The sequence below is a fragment of the Erinaceus europaeus genome, chromosome 1 (genome assembly GCF_950295315.1).
Source record: "Erinaceus europaeus chromosome 1, mEriEur2.1, whole genome shotgun sequence".
Taxonomy (NCBI): domain Eukaryota; kingdom Metazoa; phylum Chordata; class Mammalia; order Eulipotyphla; family Erinaceidae; genus Erinaceus; species Erinaceus europaeus.
In genome coordinates this window covers 96,953,854-96,970,445 of record NC_080162.1, presented here as the reverse complement: position 1 = coordinate 96,970,445, position 16,592 = coordinate 96,953,854, and the positions used below count along the sequence as shown (strand labels likewise).

At 43.4% G+C, this 16,592-nt stretch overlaps 1 protein-coding gene across 6 annotated transcripts in view; it reads right to left on the bottom strand.

Moving 5' to 3' along the window:
• Positions 1 to 16,592, bottom strand: part of C1H10orf71 (chromosome 1 C10orf71 homolog) — a 67,755-nt gene that overhangs the window by 5,756 nt on the left and 45,407 nt on the right. For 5 of the 6 annotated variants that reach the window (XM_060191501.1, XM_060191474.1, XM_060191509.1 and 2 more), the window contains one exon: positions 2,378 to 2,480. The exons of the other annotated variant lie outside the window; for it this stretch is intronic. The gene's annotated coding sequence lies outside the window, so the exon portion shown is untranslated. The remainder of the gene's footprint in view (positions 1 to 2,377; positions 2,481 to 16,592) is intronic. 6 annotated transcript variants of the gene reach the window in all.

Below are 16,592 nucleotides of genomic sequence, written 5' to 3'. Positions count from 1 at the left end.
AAAAAACATTTTTCTCTCTCTACATACACACACACACACACACACACACACACACACACACACACACACTAATTCTATTCTGTTGGAGAGTCTTAATAAACAGAGTGCTTAAAACTTTGAAGTATCATTTTGCAGAGTGATGCTCCCTGCCATTCCTTGGAAATGCCTCATCCTTATTCTCCTAGTGCCAGATTAATTTTCCTCTCCTCTCCTCTCCTCTCCTCTCCTCTCCTCTCCTCTCCTCTCCTCTCCTCTCCTCTCCTCTCCTCTCCTCTCCTCTCCTCTCCTCTCCTCTCCTCTCCTCTCCTCTCCTCTCCTCTCCTCTCCCCTCCCCTCCCCTCCCCTCCCCTCCCCTCCCCTCCCCTCCCCTCCCCTCCTCTCCTCTCCTCTCCTCTCCTCTCCTCTCCTCTCCTCTCCTCTCCTCTCCTCTCCTCTCCTGTCTTCTCTTCTCTCCTCTCTTCCTTTTCCTTTCCCTTCCCCTCCCCTCCTTTCCTTTCCTTTCCTTCCCTTCTTCCTTCCCTTATTTATTTAGAGACAGAGAGAAATTGGGAGGGACGATGGAGATACAGAGACAAAGAGAGATTCCTGCAGCACTGCTCTACCACTTGTAAAGCTTCCCCCCTGCATGTGGGGACTGAGGGCTTGAACCCCTTTCCTTGTGCATGGTAACATGTACACTCAACTGGGTATAAAGTTATCCTGGCCTCCATATTAACTTTATTTACTTCTTAGTATAATCTAAAATTAATTCTACTTCTCTGTTGCCTGTCCTATCACCAGACTATAAGTGACAGAAGTTCAGGACCCACCAGACTGGCTGTTTGCTGGCTGTCCTAGAACCACCCCAAGAGAGTACACTTGTGACTGCCTGCACCTTCCTGGTTCCTTTAACTCTCTGACTTAGCCTTGGGTGTGGCCAGTTGGAGATGCTGGTTAGAGTCTGGAGGGAGGGGGAGCTTGCTTCCTGCTCCTGCTGTGTTATGGGGTCCTGTACACAGCAGTTCTCTTTAATATGCCCCCTGCTCTGAGCTCTGACTCCCTCCTTTTCCCATGGGACTTTGGGGAGAAGACTTCCATTCTTTTCCAGTAATTGTACATCTGGGATCTCCCTAACTCTGCCTACACTTTGTTACTGCGCCTTCATTACATGCTGTTCTTTAAAAAAAAAAAAGGTGGTAAAAATACGCGGCACAGACTTAACCATCTTGAGGTGTATAGCTCAGTAGTGTTATGTGGTACAGTCATTGCCATTGTCTACTTACAGAACTTTTGCCTTATTCCAAACTGAAACTCTGTACCATTCCATTATAACTTGGTATTTTCTTTCTCTGGTACTGGAAGGCAACTAGTTATTGATATCTTCCCTCTTCCTCTCTCCCCCCCCTTCCAGGGTTATCTCTGGGCTCAGTGCCAGCACTACACTATGAATCCACTGTTCCTGGCAACCACTCCCCCTTTTTTCTTTATACTTTATTAGAGAGGACAGAGTAAAATTGAGAGGATAGAGGAAGATAGAGAGGGAAAGAGAAAGATAAACATCTGCAGACTTGCTTTACTGTTTGTGAAGCAGCCTCACTGCAAGTGGGGATCGGAGGCTCGAGCCCCTGTCCTTGTGCTTAGTACTTAGTGCGTTTAAACTGCCCATCCCCTTGATATCTTTTCTATTTCTGAATTTGACTTAGTTACCTCACATGAGTCGAGCCATACAATATTCATCTTTTTGCTTTTTGCTTATTCATTTAAAATATTGATTGCAAAATTAATTTATGTATTAGAATTCCCTCCTTTTCAATTCTGAATATTATTCTATTTTACAGACAACCATAGTATGTTTATTCATCCATCTCTTGATAGACTCTTAGGTTGTTTCCACCTCTTGATTATTGTAAAGAATGTTGCTAATAGCATTGAAATCAGGATCCTAATTTTAATTCTTTTGGATAAAGATATAGAGGTGGAATGTCAATGGTTGGATTACATCATCATTTATATTTATTTTGAGGAGTCGCCATACTTTTTTCCTAGTGACCATATCCATCTATCTTCCTACCCACAGTGTACAAGGGTTCTAATTTTTCCACATCCTTATCAGTGCTTGATATTCTCTTTCCTTGGGTCTTTTGGTCTTCTTATTGGTTTAGTATTGGCTTATAATATTACAAGATTTTAGAAGTAGAGTTTCACATCTGTATCATGCTCATACCATCTACCACAATGTGTCAGTGTCACTACACCAAAGAGCCTTTCTGGGGTCTTTTGAAAGTTTTAAAAAGTTTTAAAGTGTGTAAGGTGGTTTGTGATTTTTCTTTGGGTCTCCTTTAAGGATGTTACTTTTTGTCAGAAGCCACCTATCATTGGGCCACACACCTCCACATACCTGCTACAGCAGTGGGGGTTGCAGGTGCCTGCTTCTCTGGGCTTTAGGATATAGAGTTTCAGAACTTCCTTTCATGCTTGTATTCACTGTCATCACTGCCCATCTAGAAAGAAGAGGCAAATTTAATTTTGGTTAAAACCTGTTGGTCAAAGGGCCAAGCATATTTCAGTGCTAAAAGTTCCATAGGTATTAGTAATTCAGTAAGCCTTCAGAAGTTTATTTTTTTACCTATTATTATTATTATTATTATTGCCACCAGGATTATCACTGTGGCTCAGTGCCTGCACATTGAATCCACCAATACTGATGACCATGTTTTTGATTTCCCCCCCTTTATTAGATAGGACAGAGAGAAATTGATAGAGGCAGGGGAGATAGGGAGAGAGATACTTGTAGTACTTGCTTCACCACTCATGAAGCTTCCCCTTGCAGGTGAGGAGCAACGATTGAACTCTGCTCCTTGCACATGGTAATGTGTGCATTTTACCAGGTGCACCACCACCTGACACCCACCTTCCAAAGTTTTTAATCCATATTTAAACTCGAGAAAATTGCAAGTATACTCATTTTAAGTGAAAACCAATATAGGAACAACTGTATGTGTGTGTATGGGGGTGAGGGAGTGCCTGGGTCTTGTTTGATATCTTTGTTCTTGGGAAAAGTTTTTTACTCTTTCCATCCTAGATAGATAGGTTGGGGGAGAGAGAGAGAGAGAGAGAGAGAGAGAGAGAGAGAGAGAGAATTTATAGCACTGCTCCATGATCTCTGGAGTTCCCCTTGGTGTTCCCATGTGGTCCTAAACGCAGTGGTCCTAAACTCAGAGCCTATAGTGTGAGCCCCCCATATATATAAATACAAATAGTTAAAGAAATGATAGTCAACCCATATTTGTGATCTTGGGAGAACTAATGCAGTTTCTAATGGAGGGAATGGGGAAACAGGACTCTGGTGGTGGGAAATGTGTACAATTATACTCCTGTTATAGTTTTGTAGACCAGTATTAAATCACTAATAAAATTTTTTTTAAAAGTTTGAATCCTGCCAGGTCAGCTAAATCCTGGGACCTACAGAACCAATTTATACACTTTCCAGTATTTATTAATTTTTTTTATGGTCTAAGATATCTTCTGAACTCTTTTTTTTTTTGGGGGGGGAGTCAGGGTTTTTAGCTGGTGTGATCTCACTGCTCCAGGCTGTTTTATTATTATTATTACTCAGACTAAAACAGAGGAACAGAGAAAGAAGGAGGGAAAGAGAGACACCACAGGGCTTCCTTCATTGTCATAGTACTTCCTATGTGGTGGTTGAGGCTGGAATCCGGCAAGGCACATGCTCTATCTGGTGAATTCTCTCAAATCCTAGGGATCTGTTTTAAGCTTTCAGGAGTTCTACTATAAATGGCCCAGCCTGTGAATTATTATTATTTTTGCTAGTCAAATCTGACAAAAGGCCCTTTATAAACAGGGGAGATAGCCTCGTGTTAGAGCATAGAACTTGCATACCTGAGGTCCCAGAGACCCCAGGCACTGCCACATTCTAGGATATCCCCCCACCTCTTAGAAATAAATCCTTAGAAAAGACCACATACTTTGAAAAGGCCATTTGCTCATGCAAATTAATAACTCAAATTCTGCGGCAAAAAGCAGGAGAGGTTGAATTTGAATCCACTCATCGAATCGTAGCATAGTGTTCAATGTATTGTCAGCAGGAGGCTTGAGTATCTCTTTTGACAGCAAAAAGAACCAGAAAGGTGCCCAGGAGAATTGTAAGAGTACTCAGAACGAAGTGTAAACTAATTAAAATATATCCACAATGCAGAATTTTCAATGAAGACCTCTGGGGTTTCCAGAAGACCTTCCTTATCTTGTAGCTCCTGGGTATTAATCTAGTTCAGAGGAATTTATTATGAGTACTTTATATTTGTGGAGTGCATGCTTTTGGGACTGACAGAGGTATGCTGTATCTACTACCATCTGATTGGCCTGCACCTGACACCCCACACTGCCTTCTTGTTCCCATAGCATCCTGGACTGAGTTTTTCCAGAGTTCATATACATCGTGTGTATTAGAAGTTGATGTCTGCTTCTTTCGTTCCTCAACTTGAAATAATATTCCTTATATCTAGGAAGAATTTTTTAAATCTCTTCTCTTTCCTCTACTCCCCTCTGTTCCCCTTCTATTTTTCTCTTCTCTTCATTCTCTTCTCTTCTCTTCTCTTCCCTTCCCTTCTCTTCTCTTCTCTTCTCTTCTCTTCTCTTCTCTTCTCTTCTCTTCTCTTCTCTACTCTTCTTTTTTTCTCTTCTCCTGTAGCCATCAGGGTTTTCCTTAGGCCTTGCTGTCTGTACGACTAATCTATTATTCTTGGTGGCTATTTTTCGTCCTTTCTTTAGTGGTGATGAGAAGTAGAAAGGGAAAGGGAAATAGAGAGGGAGATAAAAAGAGAGATACCTGCAGCACTGCTTCACTACTCCTGAGGTTTTTTCCCCCTGAAAGTGGGGACCAGGGGCTTGAACTCGGCTCCTAGTACATGGTAACATGTACATTCTACTGGATGTGCCACCATCCAGCTCCCAGGAAGAAAATCTTAACTTGCTTCAATGTGCAAACTGACACAGAAAGTGCATAGATGTTCAAGGCCATGCTCTGAATTCAATTTCTTTATCTTGGCTTCTTTTCTAGAGGATAAAGCCAGGCATGGTAAAGAAAGAATAAGAAATAAGTTGAAATTCTATTGAGAAGATCATCTGGCTGTGGGTCTTCTGAAAAGTTCAGGTTGACCCATTTTGTGTCACTAAATTGTGAATCCATTCTGTATCCTGCAGCCCCTCTGAAGTACAACTCAGGGAAGAAGATGAAATCAATCCATGCCTTACAGGAATGAAATAGATGCAAGTGGGGGCCCAGGCAGTGGCACACTGGTTGAATGCACACATTTCATATGTTAGGACTTGGGTTCAAGTCCCCACTCCTTACCTGCAAAGGAGAAGCTTCCCTAGCAGTGAAGCAGGTCTGCAAGTGTCTCCCTTATCCCTCTCCCCTCTCAGTTTCTCTCTGTCCTATCATATTATAAAAGAAGGGGGAAATATTCTCCAGGAACAGGGGATTCATCATGCAGACACTGAGCACCATTGATAACTCTGATGGCAAAAAAAAAAAAAAAGATGCAGGTATTTACTTTATGATCTGTTAGGAAGCATATTACTTTAGGAAGCATATTACTGTGTTTGTTTTTGCTGCTGGAAATAGCCTCTCTAGAAGCTGACACAAAGCTATATTACTCACTGTAATGTTTGAGGGAAGTGACATTGACATGGTTGGTGAAAAGTCTGACTCAGGGTATGCTTGCTAAGGGTGTTGTTTATCCTCAGGTGACAAATAAAAAAAAAAAAGAGGAAAGTCTGTTTATAAAGAAGGTCTTGGAATCTGTTCTTACGAATACAAAAAAAACTGAGTATCGGGGGCTGGGCGGTAGCGGGTTAAGCATACATGGCATTGGGATACTGGATGGAGCCCTCAGTTCCCTATCTGCGGGGGGGGGGGGGTCACTTTGCAAACAGTGAAGCAGGTCTGTAGGTGTCTATCTTTCTCTTCCTCTCTCTAACACTCTTCTCTTGATTTCTCTCTGTCCTACCCAATAACAACAACATCTATACAACACTAGCAGTAACAACAAGGGTAACAAAAATGTGAAAAATGGCCTCCAGGAGCAGTGGATTCATAGTGCAGGCAATAAGCCCCAATGATAACTGTGAAGGAAAAAAAAAAAAAAAAAACTAAGTATCTTCATAACATGGTAAGCTGTTTGTGTTCACAGCCTTCCAAAGCAGTTTATTCTCGTATTATTTCTCATCTCCTCACATCTCATCATTTCTTTACTACATTTAGCGCAGCCTTCTGCCCTTACCCCTCATTGGACCTTCTGGTAGGCACTTTTTGTTCCTCACCAGACTTAGCTCTTAATCTACAACCAAGACTGTTGGTCTTGGGCCTGCAAAATAGCTTATTCAGATAGTATACTGCTTTGTCAAGTGTGCCATCAAGGTTTCAGTCTGTCCCCCACCACACCGAAGGAAGCTTTGTTGTTGTGGTCTTTTCACTCCCTCTGTTTTTTTTCTCTCTCTCTGTAAGAAAGAAGGGAAAGAAATAAGGGGGGAAACTGCTGGTCTTGATGCTCTCCCATCCTACTTGTTGGGATGCACACACTTTACTTGTCTTTGCCTGCCTGGCCGCCCAGTGTCTTATCTTCCCCTCCTGAACTGCTGGGAATTCCCCTTTATTGCTCTGGTCACTCTTCTCTCTCTCTTTCCCTAATTTTCATTATCTTTATACACACACACACACACACACACACACACACACACACACACATCTATATATATATAATTTGTCATATATGACAAATTCCTACTGGGGACAGTGGATTCATTGTTCAGGCACAGAGCCCCAGCAATAACTCTGGTGGCAATATAAAATTTCCATCATATACGTGAGCAACTCCATCTCTTCTAGCTTGATATTACTGAGTGACTTTGCAAGACCAGTTTACTACAAGTCAACTGAAATCCAGTAATTCCAGAACTATCACAAACTTCAAAACAGTGAATCTGAATCCAAGTGGACTTACTGTACTGTTTGATTCCAATCCCTTCTCCCTCCTCCCCCAAATACAAAATATGCCTGGGGTAAAAGGTAGAGGCAGGTGCAACAGAAACTCTTAGAGATGGCTTGTGGTAGGCAGGGTGGAAAGCATGCAGGCACATCCTGGCACAGACCATTTAAGTTTGGGTTGAATTTCAAGCTGACTTCGGTTAGCAATTACATCCAGTGACTTCATGGCTTTGCTATTGCTTTTTTTTTTTTTTTTGTCTCCATGGTTATCTCTGGGGCTCGGTGCCTGCACTATAAACCCACTGCTCTTGTGGCCATTTAATTTTTTATATTTTGGGGGTAGGACAGAGAGAAATTGAGAGAGGAGGGAGAGAGGGAGAGAGGGAGAGAGGGAGAGAGAGACCTGCAGACCTGTTTTGCCGCTTGTGAAGTAATTCCCCCCTTACGTGGTGAGCTAGGAGTTTATACCTGGATCCTTGTGTGGGTCCTTAACACTGCTTTGTACTATGTATGCTTAACCTGGTGCGCCACGGCTCAGTCACTGCCCAGCAGCTGCCATTGACTTTCTAACTGCATATAGTTCCCTGAGCTGAGGGTTGGCTTTGAGTCTCTCTTCAGGGCCAACATCCAGCAAATATTTGTTGGGTACACTGACTGGGGTGTTGTTTACTGCCACCTTGCCAATGGTCATGAACTGACACATTATCTAAATGATGAATTTCAACAGAGGAAATGTTGACGTCTGTCCTGTACTGCAAGGGTAACCCTGGAGAGCATACCAGCACACTGTAGTAACTAGTCTTCAGCATTTGCTGTTGGTCAATTGTGGGCAACAGTTTCAGCAGCGCCTGCAAAAGCTTTGGAACAAAGAAGGGAGACAGGGTCTGTAGGCAAGAATTAGTGGACTGGACTTTCTAGTTCAGCCATTGAGGAGGGAACACAGGGGGTCTATTCCAAACAGGCCAGTAGCTTGGGGACAAGTAGCCGTGGGACTGGGAGAACTAGCTCCAGAATACATTTTGTCTTCTTCATTGTCAGGGTTGTCTTTTTGAATCAGTATTCCAAACATTCCATTTCTGAACTATGAATTATTTTTTTCCCTCATGATAAGCAAGGAAGATACCTTTTGCACATTCATCACTAAATTATAATTCTTCCAAATGCTTCCTTACATGGTGCTTTTTGCCCATGTCATGCTGCACCATGCCTTCGAGCTATTATGAATGAAAATGTGCAGCATTGTGCACATACAATTTTTCCTTTTTCCAATGAGGCTTATGGATGCTTCTGAAATGATCTTCAAGACTTCTTGCTAGAACAACTGGAGCTATCTTTTCTTCTTAATTTTTTAATTATCTTTTTTTTCACCACTACTGTCACCAAAAGTCTATGTTCCCATCCCCTCCCCTTATAGATAACCACCATAGTTCTCCCACAGTCCCAGACAGAGGTTGACATTTTGGTTGTTCACATTTGTGTATTCAACTGTCTACGTTCTGCATAAGAGTGAAACCATTCTGCAGTTGTCCTTCACTTCCTTACTTGCTTCACTGAGCATAATTTTCTCCAGTTCCATACACTTTACCCCAAAGGACACAATATTATTCTTTTTATTGGTGAATAAAACTCTGTTGAGTATATGTCCCATAATTTTTTAAAAGACCCATGATCTTTTTTTTAAATTGTTTATTTATTTTCCCTTTTGTTGTCCATGTTGTCTTTTTTTATTGTTGTACCTATTATTGTTGTTGTTATTGATGTCGTCGTTGTTAGATAGGACAGAGAGAAATGGAGAGAGGAGGGGAAGACAGAGGGGGGAGAGAAAGATAGACACCTGCAGACCTGCTTCACTACTTGTGAAGCAACCCCCCTTCAGGTGGGGAGCCGGGGGCTTGAACCGGGATCCTTATGCCGGTCCTTGAGCTTTGTGCCACATGCACTTAACCCGCTGTGCTACCACCCAACTCCCTATATATATTTTATCCAGTCATCTGTCAAAGGGAATTTTGATTGGTGCAAGGCATTTCCATTTATATTTGTTTAAAGATTCTCCATAGTGGTTGTACCGGTTTACATTCCAACCAGCAGTGTAGTAGAATTTCTCTCTCTCCACATACTCTCCAACACTTATCTTCTCTTGGTTTATTCATGGAGCCCATTCTCACAGGTATGAGGTGAAATCTCAATGTGGTTTTGCTTTGCATTTCCAACTGGAGCTATCTTCACATCCCCCCTCCCTTCAAGGCTGTGGTGCTCTGGGTGAGGACTGACACCTGGTTTGGCTTCTTGGAGTGGAAATCCCTCCACCAAAATATCTCTTTCTCTTCTGGCCACATTTGCTGATCACTCCTGCCTCACTCCCCCATTCCTTGTATAGTTAAAAGATATGACTTGCACCACTTAGAATCCATCTTTTCAACAGGACTTTGGGCTCCAGGGTGTGAGGTTCTCAGCCCAGCTTGTCTTTGATTGACAGGATGTCTAGTGTATGGAGGTCACTTTTCCATCTTTTCAGTGGCTATCAATGAGTGTGTTTCTTGGACCACAAGGATGTGATGACAGAGGTTTGCTGTGTGTGTGTCGTGTGGATTGAAGGCTAAAAACTCTGAGGACCCATGTTCCCTTTGTCTTTTTTTTTTAAATTTATTTATTATTTATTATTTTTTTAATATTTATTTTATTTATTTATTCCCTTTTGTTGCCCTTGTTGTTTTTTGTTGTAGTTATTATTGTTGTTGTCGTTGTTGGATAGGACAGAGAGAAATGGAGAGAGGAGGGGAAGATAGAGAGGAGGAGAGAAAGATAGACACCTGCAGACCTGCTTCACCTCCTGTGAAGCGACTCCCCGGCAGGTGGGGAGCCGGGGTTCGAACCGGGATCCTTATGCCGGTCCCTGTGCTTTGCGCCACCTGCGCTTAACCCGCTGTGCTACAGCCCAACTCCCTCCCTTTGTCTTTTATTTGACTCTTGGCTAACAGCCAGCCCTGGGCTGAGCGGTCACACAGCCCTCACTTCTGCTCATCTGCCCCAGGCTGTGAATCTGGAAGCATGCCACTCCATAAAGATCTTGATCCCACAAAAAAGGGAGGATGAGAAGCCCACAGAGCTAGGACCCCAGTTGGCCACCCAGCTGGGAGTCCCAGCTCCAACATGATAATCATCCATATGACTGTGTTATCAGCTTCATTTCTCAGATGAGATAAGGGGGCCTCAGAGAGGTGAAGTGAATGTCTTATGCCACACAGCTGGTGAGTGAGAGTTGGGACAGGACTCAGACCTGTGGGGTCCTGGAATCAGAACCAAGAGAAAACAGTGGTAGTTTGGTTCTGCCAGCTAGCCAGTGTGAGTGCAAGAAAAATACAGGACACTCAAATCTGAAATTCAGATTCCTGATAAACAATAGTTTATTTTGGTATAAGTACGTCTCATACAATATTTGGGATAGGCTCTATGGAAGCGTGTTCCATAAAACATACCACCACATAATATTTATAAAAAACAAAAACCTAGTATTCATTGTTTATCTGAAAATCAAATTTCACCAGACATTCTATTTTTGAATCTGGTAACCCAAGGCCTTCACCAACTTTTAGGACCCAAAGTGGGTCAACATTTGAGGAAATCAGTGCAGTGAGTGGATACCCACATGATGCCTGAGGGTGTGTCACCTGCAGCTCATGACACACTTTGACCTCTGTTATCTCATTTGATGACCTCACAGGGGTGTGTAACCTGCAGCTCATGACACACTTTGACCTCTATTATCTCATTTGATGACCTGACAAGTCCTGTGATACTGAGTATTTAGGTGATACTGCCATAATTTTCTGGGTGAGAAATAAAGGCACAGAGAGGTGCAAAATCTTTCCTAATATCACACAGCATATAAAAAAGAACATGGGGCTAGGACCCAGGTGAAGATGGGAGAATGGAGGAACTGGGCCAGAGGTGGAGAAAAGGAGAGTTTTCAGTCCTGTGTATATCCTATGCAGTTTGTCCGCTCATCCTTTTCTGAGTGGGAGCTCAGTTTATCCAGTGTTGGCACTGATAATCCATGCATCAAGCATGGGGAGGTGCATGTGAAGGAGGCTTAGGCCGCCAGTCTGGGAGGGGTGATGCTCTGTGGGTTAGGAATTCACACTGGAGATGCTAAGGAGGCCATTTCATTCTTCTCCGAGCTCCGATGATCTTTGCACAGGAAGCCATTGGGGTTTGCTTTGCTGCTGGGGTCGACCACCTGCCTGTAGTGTGGTTTTGGAGCCCAGGCACTCTGGGTGGATTTAATTACCTTAATTGAATGGTGTTTCACTTCTCAGTAAAGGGGAAGCAGGAAGCCAGTGAAGATGACAGAGGTTGGCTTTATCACACCCAGAAGGCCCTAACGAATTGGAATTGATTCTTCTTGCTTCTCTTTCTGCCCCCCCTTTTTTCCTGGAGACACTGACACAAGCACACCTTGAGGAGTATTTGGTGCAGTGAGCAACCTTGAAGAGTATTTGATGCAGCGAGCAGTGACAGCCCCTCTCCTTGAGCTGATAGGCCTCCACCACCCTCGCCCTACTCTGAGAAAGGAGCTGCTTTGAACCCATACCCTGCTGTTTAATCATAGGCTAAGAACTTGACCTCTCTCTGCAGTTGCCAATGACACCCCTGCTTACTGTTCACATCTGTGACTTTGTCCTAAGTTTAGGCATGCATTGAGTGTCTACAGAGTGCAGACTCAGACCCTCAGGCTGCACAGGACTGCCCTCACCCAACTCCAAAGTAAGCTTCTCTCTCCACACTACAGCTGAGACTAATAGTCAGCTGCTTGTTTCTTACAGAGCTGAGGCTGAGGCTGAGGCTGCTTCCATCTCTGATCCAGGGCCCAGATCTCTGTCCCCAGGGTGCTTTATTCTCAGTTTTCTCCCAAGTTGGTGATTTCTCTGTCCTTGAAACCCCTTTGAATTTCAGAAATCAGCTGTTTCAAGTTCATTCACATTCTACTGGAAGAAACCATGGAGCTCAGAAGCTAAACTTGAATTTTTTCCCCTGCATTCATGGACTCAGTGGTTATTCATGAAGTTTTCACTATGTGACATCCCATTCTGGTGACAGAGTTGCAGATGCCAAGACTGACCTAAGCCCTCACTTTGTAGAGTTGGAATAATAGTGGAAGGTTGCTGGGTCTTCCTGTTGGGTACTTCCGACTTCATTGTATCTTGCCATGTGGGATCTTACAGCCCTATGGTATGTGGGAATCCAGGACACCCTAGGGACTGTGGCTGAAGAAACAGGATTGCCTGGACTTGCTAGTTATGAGTGAGTAGGTTATAGCAAATGCTGGCCCTTCTTCTTCAGACAGAGGCAGAGAAAAAGAGTGAAAGTGAAAGAGACCACAGCACCTTTAGTGTGCTGGTGGTCGAGCTTGAACCTGGGTCGCATACATAGCAAAGCAGCACAGTATCCAAGTAAGTTATTTCACTACCCCTGCTGTGGTGTTCTGCTGCCCTTGAGAGAGAGCTGAGGGAGAGGGGTGCCTTATCCTTGTAACTCAGCCCAGCCTGAGCCTCACTTCTGTCTTGGGACACCTACCAATCTACTGTATGTAGAATGTATGTTCCTACAGGAGCAACTGAATCTTCAGACCTGGGGCCACGTCTGCAGATAGAATGTTAGAACTGGTCTTGTTAGGACTCCCCAAGATAGAAGGATGCTGGCAACTGGCATCACACATCTAGAGAGGGACCCAATTATAAGAAAAAAGGGACAAGCAAGGTCTGGAGGCAAAGATAAAGAAGATACAGAGACTGTCTGTTTGTGGTCTCCCAGCTACCTGCCCTTTCCAGTTCCTCTTCCTCTTTCTTGGTGTATAAACAGAGGGCCCAAGTGATATTTAACCATTGGTTCTCTGGGGCAAAGGTCTTGCTTTATAGCACTGATTATTTCTATGGCTGATTTCCCACTGATGACTCTACATCAGAGGCAAAGTTGGAAGGAGGAAGGCACAGTGGTCCCCATGTGGCACTGTGGCTGCTGGCATCTCTGAATCTGCATGCTTTCCACCTGCACATGCGCTTGCAATATGGGCTGTGGTTCCCACCCCCCAACACACACACAGGACTTATCCACAGCATGCCTTCATGCTGTTTCTGGCCATTTCTGGTTGCCAAACACCGTCAAGGTTCACTTCTAGAAGTTCCTGGTGACCAGAGGAGCTGAAGTTAGCCAACACTACTGTCTTGGGTGCTCCTACACCCCAGAAAGGGACCTAGGTTTGAAGCCTCCCTATTTCTCAGTACTACTTTGGTAAAAAGTGTCTGTAGACCAAGGCAATGATGAGGGTCTTTGATGCTCCTTATGGGCTTAGAGGTAAAATGAACTACACCAGTATCAAAAGTAAAAGTAGGAGGAAAGAGACTGACCTCTAAACAACCCTTCCATCTCCTCACTCATGTCTTCCAGAGTTGGGGAAGGCATTTCTCTGACTGATATCTACTGCCCACAAGGGGCCATCAAAAAACTGTCTGAACCACAAAACATTAGGAAATGAGAAGGGGACAGATTAACAGAAAGGGTTTTGCCACTTTATCCTCTGACTTTAGGCCTCCTTGTTAGACTCAACCAAGGGTCACAACTCACTTCCCAGCCAGACCAAGGCAGTTCCATAAGGCAGTTGTGCAGTTCCTTCAAAAATACAGAGACTACCAACATACAGAGTCCACCTAGAATCTAGGTCAGTTTGATTGCTATTAAAATTCACTGAATATTTGTCATCCATCTATCCATCCATCCATCCACTCATCCCTTCCACACTTCCAAAAAAAAAAGATTGCCTTGAGTTTTGGAAATAGTAGGAACAGTTATGAGATAGGAATCATAGTCAGTTCTGGGTAGTGGACAGACCTGGACACCTGACTTGGCTCCAAAGCGACATTATCTTGGACAAGTCACATAACCTCTACATGTGCCTGCAACATTGATACAGTAGGAAAACCCTTTCTCCAATTCCCAAACCCACCTCACTGGGCTTCTCTTCATTTTGAAGAAGACTGACAAAAGGAATTGTCATGAAACAGATCCTGAAGGCAGTCACTGCCTGAATGTCACTGGATATTCAGAGCCACCAGACTCACCAGGTTCTGGACCTTCCGCAGTCAAGGTAACACCTGAACTGGAAATCCAGTGAATCCTGATCATGGTAGTTCAGTGCTTTATCTGCAGACAATGCAGATAAATCAAGAGAATCATGTGCACACTCTTCTTATACATCTCTCTCTCTCTCTCTTTCTCTCTCTCTCTCTCTCTCACACACACAGACACACATACACACACACACACACACACACACAGAAACACACACACAGATCTCCCATCTGTTTGCCCCCTCATTCTATAGTAAGAGGTGTATCACCTTATAGCACAAGACATGTTCAGAAATATCTCTATATATTTATAGACAAGAAACATATCAAAGAAAACTCAAGAAACCAAACTTACTCTGCTTATATGTACTGTTCTGATATTTTCATCATTTCTATGCTGTGATATTAATTCATTAAAAAAGATTTACAATTAATTGCCTATGAACTTCAGGACACAATAATGAGTTATGATATGCAGTGATTTTTTTATCATTAAGTTACTGCTGGTTCTTTGTTCCCAGTCCTCATATGGCACCTGAGCCTAGCACAGGGCCATTCATATACTAGATGATTGAATTAGTCAGGAAAAAAGTGAATGAATAGGGAAGTTCCTCATTTAAGGAACACCTGGCATTAGACATTTTGTGTAACCCAATATGGTTGGTTCATATTATTACAATTATTATTCATCTCCAGGGCTTCTGGATCATAGCACTGCAAGTTCTCTTGTGGTGGAGCCTGAATTTGAAGCTGGGTCATGCACATGGCAAAGCAGTGTACTATCCCAGTGAGCTGTTTTCCAGTTGTCCACATTTATCATTACATAATTATTATAATACTCACAGGAATCTGATGAGGTAGGAATTACTCTTACTCTTTGTAGAGGAGGACCATGAAGCCCAAATAAGTTTGGTAGCTGGAGGGATGGGACCTCAGCCTACAGCCAGTGGAGGAAAGGGTCCCTGAAGCCTGCAGCTAAAGAGACTACTCCAGGAGCCTCCAAAGTTCCTTATTTGCTCAGCCCTGCGGTGACTTTTTTCTTCACCCTACACTCAGGTATCTTTGAACATTATCTTAGGATTTATGACCAGAGGGTGTCATCTATTTCTTGCATCCCATCACACCTAAGAGTCTGCATTCTGTATTCAGAAGCTCCGAAAGACTGCCCTGCCCCTTACTGTTGAGTACATGCTTCTCCAGGAATGAGCTGTGGATTAGATGGTACACTGTGGACAAGTCACCTCAGCTACCTGAGTTTCAGTCTTATTTTAGTAACCTAGGGGATGATGACAAACCCAGTAGCCTACTACCTGCAGAAATCCCATATGGATCATGAAGTGGATTTTGTAGGGATGATTGTACTCTGGGGATTGGACAATACATTAGGGAGTTTTGTCCAGGGAGGAGATTTCAAGAGGAAGAAGCACTTGGGTTTGTTGGAGTGGGGTGTCCCTTAGGAACCAACCTCTCTCAAACCCTGGAGAAAGTCAGGCAATTTGAGAAGGGGAACCCCTTGGAAGCAGACCTTGGGTACCCTTGACCTGACTTTGGGGAAGAAGGAAAAAGGACGGAATTAAAGGACACAGGGGTCCTGGTGTATGATGGGAGACAAATCATAAGGACATGAAGGGTTCCACTGTGTCATTGACCGAACTGTAAACTACTAAACCCAAAATAATAAAATAAATTAAAATAGTATTAAGTAGCATGACAGAGAGAGAGAGAGAGAGAGAGAGAGAGAGAGAGAAAGAGAGAGGTGGTTCCAAGGCAGACTCCCAATGCTACATCAAGGCAGGGGGTTTGCATAATCTCCTTGCCATCTGTGGACCTAATTCCCCATCTGTAAACTGGTGACATGGGGCTGGGAGGCAAAAACTAAGGAGTAGAACTGGAAGAGCCATCACTGAGCATCAGCACTTTGCTGGGTGAGACTAAGTGGGCTTGTTCTTTTTACCTAACTCCTATTACCTGCCAAGCGTTTATTTTTCTCTTTTATTTTTCTTTATTGGGGGGAATTAATGGTTTATAGTCAACATTAAAATACAGTAGTTGGTGCATATGAAACATTTCTCAGTTTTCCACATAACACTCTAACCCCCCCCCCCACCTAGGTCCTTCTCTGCCATCATGCTCCAGGGCCTGAACATCCCCCTGCTCTCACCTCAGAGTCCTGTACATTGGTGCAATACATCAAATCCAGTCCAAGTTCTGCTTTGTGTTTCCCCTTTCTGTTCTTCTCCTCAACTTCTGTCCATGAGTGAGATCATCCCGTATTCATCCTTCTCTTTCTGACTAATCTCATTTAACATGAGTCCTTCAAGCTCCATCCAAGATGAGATGAAAAAGGTGAGTTCACCATTTTAAATATCTGAGTAGTATTCTGTTGTGTATATATCACAACTTTCTCAGCCACTTATCTGTTGTTGGATACCATGCATTTCTTATCTACCATCTTGTTCAGTGGCCACAACCACCAGCATGTC